The sequence below is a fragment of the Amborella trichopoda genome, chromosome 1 (assembly GCF_054954075.1).
Source record: "Amborella trichopoda isolate Santa Cruz 75 chromosome 1, AtrichopodaSantaCruz75HAP2 v2.0, whole genome shotgun sequence".
Lineage (NCBI taxonomy): Eukaryota > Viridiplantae > Streptophyta > Magnoliopsida > Amborellales > Amborellaceae > Amborella > Amborella trichopoda.
Genome location: NC_142336.1, coordinates 19,984,350 through 19,996,676, shown reverse-complemented (window position 1 = coordinate 19,996,676; position 12,327 = coordinate 19,984,350). Strand labels below are relative to the sequence as shown.

General features: G+C 36.7%; 1 long non-coding RNA gene across 1 annotated transcript in view; it reads right to left on the bottom strand.

The window, feature by feature from the left end:
- Window positions 1-4,737, bottom strand: part of LOC110006874 (uncharacterized) — a 38,928-nt gene extending 34,191 nt beyond the window's left edge. Inside the window, exon 1 of the long non-coding RNA XR_016052033.1 lies at window positions 4,582-4,737. This is a non-coding gene — a long non-coding RNA (uncharacterized LOC110006874). The remainder of the gene's footprint in view (window positions 1-4,581) is intronic.
- Window positions 4,738-12,327: the final 7,590 nt, after the last annotated feature.

The following is a 12,327-nucleotide window of genomic DNA, read 5'->3' as shown; positions in this document are numbered from 1 at the left end:
ATACCAAATATACCCAAAGTGAGTAAGGTATTTAGAAGATATTTGGAAGATTGTTAAAGGTATTGTACTTTGGGAGATCTGGAAAGAGAGAAATAGACACACTTTTGATGGGGACTGTCTTCCTCTTGACAGAGTTTGGATAAAATTAAGTATTCATTGTGGTCACTTCTGGCGGTATCTAATGAGGAGAGGGATATCTTGGAGGTGGATGTCACGTCTAACCTTCAAAATCTTTTGAATTTGGGTGTGGTAAGAAATCGACCTATTAGTTTTTGGACTCCCCTTTACAAGGGATTCTTAAACTTAGTTTTGATGGCAGTTCTCAAGGTAATCCAGATCCGTCAGATATTGGGAGTGTCTGATTGGAATGGGAATATCATCTTCACATATGCAAGGCCCCAGTTGGGGAAGCTACTGCAAACCAGGCTGAACGGTTTGCCGTTCTTCAGGGTCTTAAGATTTTCTGTAGTAGAAATTTGGGAAGTTCTTGTTTGGTTGAGGGGAACTCGATGATGCTATCCAATGGTGTAGGAGGGAGTCAGGGGTTTTATGGAAATTGGTTTCAATTTGGTCTCAGATTATTGATTTGGCTGAGATGTACGGGTTTCATGGAAATTGGTTTCAATTTGGTCTCAGATTATTGATTTGGCTGAGATGTTGACAATCTTTTTTTAACCACTTTTATAGGGAGGCCAACTCGCTTGATTCTTTGGCTAAGCATGGCTCCTTCTGCCCTCTCTTATTATTTCTAATGTTGTAGTCCCAGTTGGGTGATTCTTTTGTTAGCAATAAAAGGTTCATGATATTTGTCAAAAAAATAAATAAATAAATAAAGTAGAGAGAGAGAGAGATTTCTCTTTTTATTGCTGGGATTGTAATGTATTAGCCTCTCATATTACTTTATACCTTTATAAGTAATCTGTTAAGTGAGCTAAAAAAAATTATCTTGTGTGATAATACGCTTAATTCTTGTAATAATGGTAGTTCATGAGATGGCGGTCACGCAACAAGAAAATTTTAGAAGAATAGGCTATTCCATTGAAAACTGTTGAAGATGTTAAGGAGGTAATCTCAAAATCAAAATCAGTAGCAGCACATTTGTTTACCATAATAAAGTAGGTTCTTATTAGTTCTATTTATTTTTGGTATTTAGTTATGGGTCCAAATGCTTTTTGAACTTCGAAATCCTCTTCTGTTTAACCCCTTTCCCGTGTTATGTTAATCAGAAATTTAAGAACTCCTGTTTGGGGAAACTTAAAAGCCATCCGTGGTCGGAGTTAGATGAGCTTCAGCCAGAGACATTGATGATTAATGAGAAATTGGAAAATGTTCACTTGAAGGGGTGTTTTTACTATTAACAGCCAACCTGATTTATGTTAATTACTTATATTTACTGTTACTGATTAAAAGTTATGGCGGTGGAGGGTGCTCAAGTGGTGATATTGTTGTTAATATGGAGCCCATTAAGGCCTACATACCCATTGAGGCACTCGTACCTTATTCATCCTTTGAGATGGACCAGGATGAGTTCCATAAAGATAATTTTATAGATGCGAGTTTTGTTAATGTCATAGCAACTGGGGTACCTGATTCAGTTCTGAGATGAATCAGGATGCGTTCTATAAAGATAATTTTATGGATGCGAGTTATGTTAATGTCATAGCAATTGGGGATGGTAAGGACAATGAGATCCCATTGTTTTGTGATCAACAAGACAATAGTGAGTATCAATGGGTCCCACTGTTAAATGTACTAGGACATAATGACATGTGTTTTATGTTAAATGCTTTGTTTTTTCCATATTCAATTGGTTTTCATTTTGAATTAGTTACCAAGCTAATGTATTTTTAAAATTTTCTATGATTATATCAGTTTGGATAACAATGTAAAAAGCCAAAGCAGAGGCTATGTCTTTAAAAACAATACTGGAATTTTTTTTACAAGCCTAATGGTCAACCCTCAAGCTCATCATCTCATAAATTTTTTGCAAGCCCGATGCTCAACAATCAAGCTCATCATCTCAGAAATGTTTTGCAAGCCCATTGCTAGTGGAGAAGACCTTGCTTGGAATGAAGCATCGAAATGGAATTTTTGTATAGCTTCCATACGGTGCAAATTCATGTTGTAAGTAGAATTTTGTAAAGTTTCAAAGTGTATGTTGAATAGCTTCGAAATGGAAGTTTTGTATAGCTTTCCATTTTGCAAATTGAAATTGCAAATAGAACTTTTGTATGGCTTCAAAATGGAATTTTTGTATAGCTTCCATATATTGCAAACAATATGTAGATCTCTCACACTATCCCACAACCATTCTCACTCTTTGCGTGTATGTCTGTTTGTCTCTCTCTACCCCCTACGAACTCTATGGGTGGTTTGCGCTTCCAATAGTACTCATTCGCTTCTAACACTAAAATAATAGTACTCCAAATTTGTCACCAAAAAAAATTTTCTATAAACACAATTACTTATGTGCCCAGAATGTCAATCCGACACATTTTATTCCCAGTCCAGTACAAAACCTTATGGTGCTCAAAATGCCAGTCCGACACATTTTATTCACAGTCTGGCACAAAACTTTCTGGTGACCGGTCCGACAAATTTGACTCTCAGTCCAGCACAAAACCTTTTGGTACCCAGAAGGACGGTCTGACACATTTTACTCCCGGTCCAACGCAAAACCTTATGGTGCCCAGAAGGCCGGTCCGACACATTTTAGTCTCGGTCCGGCACAAAACCTTTTGGTGCATAGAAGGTCGATCCTACACATTTATTCCCGGTCTGGCACAAAACCTTTTGGTGCCCAAAAGTCCGGTCCGACTCATTTTACTTTAACCTTCTAGTGCCCAGAAGGCCGGTCCAATACATTTTATTCCCGATCCGGTACAAAACCTTCTGGTGCCCAGAAGGCTAGTCCGACACATTTTACTCTTGATTTGGTACAAAACATTCTAGTGCCCAGAAGGCCGGTCCGACACAAAACGTTCTTGTGCCCAAAAGGTCAATACGACACATTTTACTCCCTGTCCATCACAAAACCTTCTGATGCCCAGAAGGCCGGTCCGACACATTTTACTCCCAATCCTACACAAAACTTTCTAGTGCCCAGAAGGTTGGTCTAACACATTTTGTTCTCGGTCCAGCACCAAACCTTCTAGCCGATCTGACACGTTTTACTCCCGGTCTGAACTATTCCAAACTTGTAACTTATGAATTTCAAATAGAAATTTGGGATATAAAAATACTAGAAAATAACTATAAAATGTATGGGCGTGGAGATAACCTTCATTTTTAATTTATATCAGAAAAAAATGCCATTTCTAACTCCCCCAGTTTCATACACCATGAGAAGTGATTAAAACTACCATTGTTTTCCCATTTTAACATTTTTACTACCTAGACCAAATTTCCTTAATAAAAAAGAAACACTAAGCCTCAACCTGCCCATTTTAACATTTCCGACACCAAAATTACATCGCAGGAGCAAGTATGAAGGTCCACCTTCCTTTGATACTTTGAGGTTGCAACTTTATGCAAACCACACCCTTTTCAATCATATCCAAACGAAGCTTACATGATGGCTGAAAGATAACCAAATTGAGGGATTGCACGCCTCTATTGAGAGATTGCACGCCTCTGTAATAGTCCTAACTGCACGCCCCAGTAATACTCCTAAATACGCCTCTTTAATACTCCTAAATATGCAAAACAAAAAAGAACAGGACAGAGACAATTTGGGACAACAATTTGGGGCCATGTAATAATTAGAGAACAATTATAAAGCCACCAAGAAAATTAACATGAAGGTTGGAAGGTAAAGCTGTTAGCAACTTAATAATGCAAAATAGCCATCAACATGTGAGTAGCTAGTAGCAGTAATTCAAGTCGACAAATTCTTATTACAGCATTAGCCACGATGGCACACCATAAAACAAGAAAAAGGCCTTCGGGGCATGGCTAAACAATCGGGGAGCCCGATTGTCTTGTACTGTTGAATTCTTTCTTTCTTATAATATTTTGAATTATTAAAACATAAGATTATTATGCTTAGGTTGTCTTTAACCTATTAATTTTCTTTTGTGTATGCTGATTCTATATTTTTCTTTCACTTATGCAGTACTTCATGAAGACAAAAGTGCAAGTTTGGTCAAAGATGCAAGTTTAAGCATCCAAAGGATAAAGTGGAAGCCTCCAATGTGACCTCACGTTGTGGAAATAAGAAGTACAAGTTCTTTCTCTCTCTCTCTCTCTGCTTCACCGCCTCTCTCCCCTAATTTCTTGGTCCTCTAAAGTCAACTCCTAGATTCAAATGACAAAACAAATTTCCAGTCCAATACCAATGAATCAATCACAATACCGCCATTAAGATGCAGAAAATACACACAATTGTGAAAGCAATCCTTTGATCCAATGAAAAAAAAAGAGAGAGATAAAACCTATAAATTAGAATCCAAGAAAAAAAAAATGGAAAAATTTTTCAGAAGAATAGACTTAGTGGCAACAATTAGAAAGAAATTACAACATAACAAATGAAAAGTTAGAGAGAGAAGAAGGGGAGTCGAGAGATGGGTGGAGTATTCTTACCTGTGTTTCTCCCTCTTCTCGACCGATGCGTTTAGTCTCTCTCACTATGGAATCCATCCCACTCGTAGGAAGACGTGACGTGCCTAAATGGGTTTCTCTCTCTCTTCCATAGGCGCTGCACTTTCTCTCCTCTTTCCTGAACTTTCCCCTTCTCTCGTGCTTTCTATTTCTCTAAACCTATAAATGGGTTACTCTCTCTCTCTTTACTGCGGGCTATTTCAAATCGGTTCCGGGCTTAGCCGATGACTTTTATCTTTGTGACAACTGGAATGAACTAATCTCAGCTTGGGGAGGATATTTATTTTTAATTCTTTTTATAAATTGTTTTGACACTAAATTTTGGACGTCCATTCCTCTATTAAACTCGCACTAGCAAAAATATAAAAAAAATATTTTCAATATAATAAAATGACCCAAATACTTCTAAAATTTTCAAGAGATATTTTGATCATTATATTTTATCAAAAAACTATTTTTAATATTTTTTATAGGTGCGCCCCAATGAGAAGATGACACGTACCAAATTTCATATTCATACAATTTGTATAAAAAAAACTAAAAATAAAATACTTTGAGACATCGGATATAAAATCAAACGGTGAGTGGCTCTCTTGATCAAAATTGGACCGCTAAATGGTAAGGGGAGGATAGAACTTCTATATTGTAGGGGGGAGCATAGAAAGCTTGCCTTTTCTATAAAGAAGTATGTATAACTATTAGGGCAAGCTTTCTATGCTTCCCCTACAGCATAAAACTTATATATTTCCCATTATCCTACCGTCAATTTTGAATGAAGGGCTAAGATTGCCCCAATCACAATGTCACGTCTCTACTTTATTTTATTTTTAATTTTTTCTGTAAACTATTTTGACACCAATTTTGGATGTCCAATCCTCTATTAAACTCGCAATAGCGGACAAATATTAAAAACATATTTCCAATAAAATAAAATATCCAAAATACCCCTAAAAATTCAAGTGGTATTTTCGTCATTATATTTTATCAAAAATTATTTTTAATATTTTTTATAGGTGCGCCCAATGTGAAGATGGAAAATACCAAATTTCACATTCATATAATTTGTATAAAAATAAATAAAAATAAAATACTTTAAGACGTCGGACCTTAGATCAAACGGTGAGTGGCTCTCTTGATCAAAATTGGACGGCTGGATGGTAGGAGAAGCATAGATCTTCTATGTAGGGGAAATATAGAAACCTTTTCCTAACTATTAATAGAGGTTGTTATCATTGACAACATTACCTACAAAGAAATGACTATTGCTTTTTAAGTTAAGGTAAATTGGTTTTGGTTCAAAAAGTTGGATGTAAAACTTTAGGATAAAAATACATATTAGTACTTTATTTTATTTTTTTTTTAAGAACTTGTAACCTTTATTAAAAAAAGCCTCATGAAAAGGAGATTACATCTGAAAAAATAGAAAGAGACGACAAAGTTGTGCCTCCTTTAGCAAGATGGTCTACCAAAGAATTTGTCTCCCTATAATCATGAAGAAAAGTTATAGACAATGGTTCCACTAGGTTCACAATTTGAAGCCAACAAGACCTTAACTCTCAGGGAACTTGACGCTCCTTATTACACCAATGAATCACATTCATAGAGTCACCCTCAATCACACAAGAACTGCCAATGTTTCTAGCAATTAAGACCTTCAAACCTTCTAACACAGCGAGTAATTCTGTGTGATTTGCAGTAACTATACCAGCCAGCCCTACAAAGGTAAAAATAACCTCACCAAAAGCGTTATGCAGCATACCTCCTATACCTGCTACCCTCGGGTTATCCAGGGAGCTACCATCAAAGTTTATTTTGAATCCTCCTAAGGACGGTACTACCCATATGCTTATTGATCTAGTCTTAAAACTGCCCATCAGAAAAAGATTCTACAAATTTAACAAGACATCAAGTTATATAATTCCCCACTATTTTTAGTAATAGATGCCCAACACTAAATGGAAACTTGAATCTTGGATAGCACTCTCTCAAACGATAAACAAACCACGCCAAATATCCATCTATTCCTCTCTTTCCACAATTCCCACATCACTACCCCTCTTGCTATATTCCACATCATACTGCACAGGGAAGGTAAATGTTGAAAGGTTAACAGTGACAAAACACCCATCACAAATTTGGGGTAATAGAGAATTCACCCTAAGTAACCCAAACAGCAAATACTATATCCTAGACACAAAACGGTAATGAATAAATAGATTGGAGTCAGATTCACCATCAATATTGTGTGTAAAAATATTGCGAATAGATCGAATTGGGCTCAAAACATCATGTTCGTCCACATGGCTAGTGAAACTTGAAATGGACGATCAAGTCTTGTAAGATGAACATATTAGGGTTTGGAATCAATTTTTATTGTTCATTTGCATATTCATCAAGGTGGATGTTACACCTCCCCAGAGTCTCGAGTCTCCTATGCAATGACTGGGATTTTCCAATACGATTTGGACCATTGCTAGCTACGACCTAATGACATACTTCCCTTATTTAAAGGGATTTTATGCTCTGTGGATCGTTTACTTTCTATGACCACAATCATCTCTAGGCATCATATACGAAATCAAAAAATTAATAGTATATTTTTTGTTTACACAAAATTTGAAAGAATTTAATATGTCATCGATAGTGAAATCTAAAAATTTAAAAACAATCTTCCAAGCACATGTGTATAAATACAAAAAATTGTAAAAAGAGAATGTATGTATCCATACGAACATGTATGTCTCTGTATGTATCATATTGATTCTACAGAGTTCATTTCTCATAAAGACGAATCACTAGACAGATTTTAAAGATATAAATTAGAAGCTGAAAACCACTTAAATATAAAAATCAAGATTCTTACAAATGATAGAGGAGGAGAATATAGACCAAATAGATTTAGTGAGTTTTGTAATAACAATAGAATACTTAGCCAAACCTCTATGCCTTACACCTCTCAACAAAAATGGAATGGCCAAGTGAAAAATAGAGTTTTAATCGATATATTGATTCAAGAAGCCGGTAGAGAATATCAATTTTAGGGAGAAGCTATCATGGCAGCAACATATACATAACATAAAGTGCCTTCCAAATCAACTAATATAACACCATATGAGTTATGGTTTGGTAGGAAACCCAATCTAGACCATATCAAGGTATGAGGCTCTATGACACATGTTCATATTCCCTGTGAGAAGAGTGAGAAGCTAGGACCCAAAACTATAAAGTCCATATTTGTGGGAGAATCAATGACTCTAAGGGATATAAATTTTATACAAACAATTTAAAGAAATTCTTGAGAGTAGACATGTTTACTTCTAACATCAAAGGTAAACGGAACTAGAATTTTAGAGCAAAGTGGGGAAGAAGAACATTAAAATCCTAACATAATTGATGTAGAAAGTTCTTCTCAAATTGGTACTACTAATTTGAGCCGAGAAGTAGTATCAAGAAGAATAAAAAACCTTGTTATTTAGATGAATATGTATATTATAATGAAGTTAATGAAGCACTATGTAATTTTAAAGAAGTTATTCGTTCACCTTAAGCAATGAGATGGATGGAAGCTAGGAGGACTGAATATGAGTCTTTAATAAATAATAAAACATGGGTATTAGCAGAATTACCTACAAATAGAAAGGCAATTGATTGTCAATGGGTATATTCCAAAAAGCTTAATTCTGATGAAAGTGTTAATAGATATAAAAGCAAGGTTGGTGGCTATGGGATTTAGTCAAACGGAAGGCATTGACTACAAAGAAAAAATTTTACCTATAGCCAGGAAATCTTCCATTAGAATAAATTTACATGTCTCAACCTGAAGGTTTTGAATGTAAAGGTGAATAAAATAAAAGATGCAAATTAATTAAATCATTAAATGATTTAAAACAATCTAAAAACAATGGTATTTGATATTCTCACATATACTTAGAGAATATGGATTTAAGAATATAACTACAAATTATTGTGTATACACTAGAGACAATTGGGTGTTCATTTAATTTGGTCGTGCATGTAGATGATATAACCATAATAGGAAATGATGGAAAAGCCATTGAGGAATGTAAGATGTGGTTATCCTCTAAGTTTGAGATGAAAGATATAGGATATGTTAACTATATGTAAGGAACTAAAATTACTAGAAGAGCAATATATTCTAAAAGTACTAAAGAAATGTAGAATGGAGAATTCTAAACCATGGCTACTCCAATTGATAAAAATTATAGATTAATAAAGGAAATGTGCCCTACAACTAATAAAGAGAAAGAAAGCGTATATGATTTTCCTTATGCACAGGCTGTAGGGTCACTTAGTTATATTGTCTTAAACCGATATAATTTGTGTAGTGAGATTTTCTAGTCGATATATGATCAATCCTAGTATTGAGCATTGGAAATTGGTTAAGAGAATATTTAGATAGTTAAAAGGGACACATGATTATGGCTTATGTTATAGCACTAAGAATCTAATCCTTGAGGGATATAGCAATCTTAATTTAGGAGGTGAAGTTGATGAATATAGATTAACATCTGGATGGTTATTTACTTTTGGTTGGACATGTGTCTCGTGGGGTAGTAAAAAAAAAAAATGTATCTAACATTGTACAATAGAAGTAAAGTACATTGCATTGTATCATGCTTCAAGAGATGCAATATTCAAAAGGTAATTTCTTAGTGAAATGCCACTAATCAAATACGAGCATGGGCCTACAATGATATATTATGATAGTCAAGCAGCAATAGTCATTTCAAACTACCCAATGTATTATGGCAAGTCAAAGTATATTACGAAGAAATATCACTCCACAAGAGAATTTGTGGCAAATAAGAGGTAGAAGCTAGTTATCTTCCTATATAGATGATGGTTTCTGATCCATTAACAAAGGATATTAATATTTACCCATTAGAAAGGAGTGTGGTTGTTATGGGACTTAGATGAATTAAGAGATCATCATAATTGATGGCTTTGTGGCATGTTAGAGCATTTGTGAGCCAGTTGATAAGTCTTTATGACTATGAGATTTTATGAGTAGCCTTTGTGGCACTGTGTAACGACCCAAATTTCTTAAGCACGATGAAGTAGCTGCACCCGAGGATAGGATAGAAGAAGAAGGGGAAGTGTGTGCGACGATAAGAAAGAAGAAGAAGAGAGAATGTGCGTAGCGATAGTAGAGATAAAGAAGAAAGCATGCAAGCGGCGATAGAAGAGAAGAAGAGGAGAGAGTACGCACGACGATAGGAGAGAAAAAAAGAGAGTGCGTGAGGTGATAGGAGAGAAGAAGAGAGAGTGCCTGCAGCGAAGTGCGTACGACTATAGGTGAAAATAAGATTTCTCTGTTAGTGGGAACGGTCTATTAAGATTTAAAGATCGGGTTTGTGTCCCAAATATTGAGAACGTGAAGCGGGTTATTTTAGAAGAAGCACACCACTCTTGTTATATTGTGCACCTGAGGAATACTAAGATGTATCAGGACTTGAAGAAAAAATTTTGGTGGAATGATATGAAAAATGAAGTAGCACAGTTTGTTTCCAGGTGCTTAACATGTCAGCAAGTGAAAGCTAAGCATCAAAAACCCGCTAGACTGTTGCAACCCTTGCTCATGCCGGAGTGAAAGTGGAAGCACATTATCATGGATTTTGTCTCTGGCTTACCCAAGACAGGCACTGGACATGATAGTATTTGGGTCATTGTAGACCGACTGACGAAAGCAGCTCCTTTCTTACCGGTCCGCAACACTTATACTCTGAACAAATTGGGCCAATTGTACATTAAAGAAATTCTAAGATTACATGGAACGCCTGTCAGTATCATGTCCTATAGGGATACTAGATTTACTTCAAGATTTTCGGACAGTTTGCAATCAATATTGGGGACAAGACTCACATTCAGTACTGCTTTTCACCCCCAAACGAATGGGCAATCAGAAAGAACTATTCAGACTCTATAAATGTTAAGAGCCTATGTTACTGATATTAAAAGAAGCTGGGAGGATTGTCTGCCTTTGATAGAATTTGCTTATAACAACAATTTCCAGGCTAGTATCCTAATAGCACCTTTTGAAGCCCTGTATGGAAGGAAGTACCAATCACCGATCTGTTGGGATAAGGTCGGTGAAAAAAAGATGTTAGAGCCCGAAATTGTTCAAGTGACCTTAGAAAATATTGCCTTGATTCGGGAGAGGCTCAAATTGCTCAGAGTCGGCAAAAGAGTTACGCCAACAATCGAAGAAGAAGCCTTGAGTTTGAGGTAGGTGATCGAGTTTTCCTGAAAGTATCATCGACCAAGGGTATTATGAGATTCAGCAAGAAAGAAAAGTTGAGCCCACGTTTTATTGGACCATTCGAAATTTTGGAAAGAGTAGGAGGTATGGCTTATCGGCTTGCCTTGCCACACAAATAATTCATGATGTGTTTCATGTGTCTTTGTTGAGGAAATATCAGCCAGATCCGTCCCATGTTTTGAAGTATGAGTCATTGACAGTTAACGAAGGCCTGACTTATATCGAGCAGCCGATTGAAATTCTAGACAGGAGGGTGCAAATTTTGTGCAACAAATAAATCCCCCTTATTCATATTTTATGGTAATACCACTCAAAGGAAGAACCAACATGGGAAGGAAAAGATGAGATCCGGAATAAGTACCCCCAGTTGTTTAATTAATCGAGACACGAATTTGGGGACAAAATCTTTTAAGGGGGGGATGATGTAACAACTCAAATTTCTTGAGTACATTGTAGTCGCTGCGCTCGACGATATGAGAGAAGTGCGCACGGCGAAGTGCGTGTGGCAATCGAAAAGAAGAACATGTGGTGAAGTGCGCGCGACGATAGGAGAGAAGAAGAAGAAAAAGTGCACACGGCGAAGTACGTGCAGCGATAGGAGAGAATAAGAGGAGAGAGTGCACATGGCAAAGTACGCACGGCGATAGGAGAGAAGAAGAAGAGAGAGTGCGTTGTGATAAGAGAGAAGAAGAAGAAAGTGCGCACAACGAAGTGCGCATGGTGATAGGAGAGAAGAAGAAGAAGAGAGAGTACATGCGGTGAAATGCACACAGCGATAGGAGAAAAGAAGATAAGAGAATGCATGCGGCGATAGGAGAGAAGAAGAGGAGTCAGTGCTTATGGCGTAGTGTGCACGATGATAGAAGAGAAGAAGAGGAGAGAGTGCACGCGACGATAGGGGAGAAAGAAGAAGAGAGGAGCCACTGTCGTGCATGAAGCAAGACGGCCACATGTTGACTGCATGCTGCCATGTGTGCCCAATTGTCAACCTACATACCTTTGAAAGGCCACTTGGCAAGCACAAAGTGCCACCTCCCCACCTTTGGAGTATAAAGTCTCTCTTTCTCTCTCTACACATCACGTTTTGGAGCCCAAGTTTAGCCCTTTGTGCCATTGTAGAGAGCTTGAGAACCTTGGTGAAGAGACTATGGAAGGAGATTGGGATCACCTTTGGGGACACAAAAAGGTAAGTAGATCACTATCTTGCAAACCCATAAGCATAGAACATAAATGAAGCATGGTTTGAGCATAGTTTGAATATAAACATGTGTAAAATGATGACTGTATTTTCCATAAAGCTTGCCTTCTCATGATGGAAATGAGCACTGAAATCCTTTTGATGGCCTTGAATTTTTGTGGGGTTCTACTCTTGTGAGTCTAGTTTAAGCTAGACTTGGCTTCATGATGTTTCCTTGCATAAGCTAATAGTTAGGAGATGATTTTGGAAA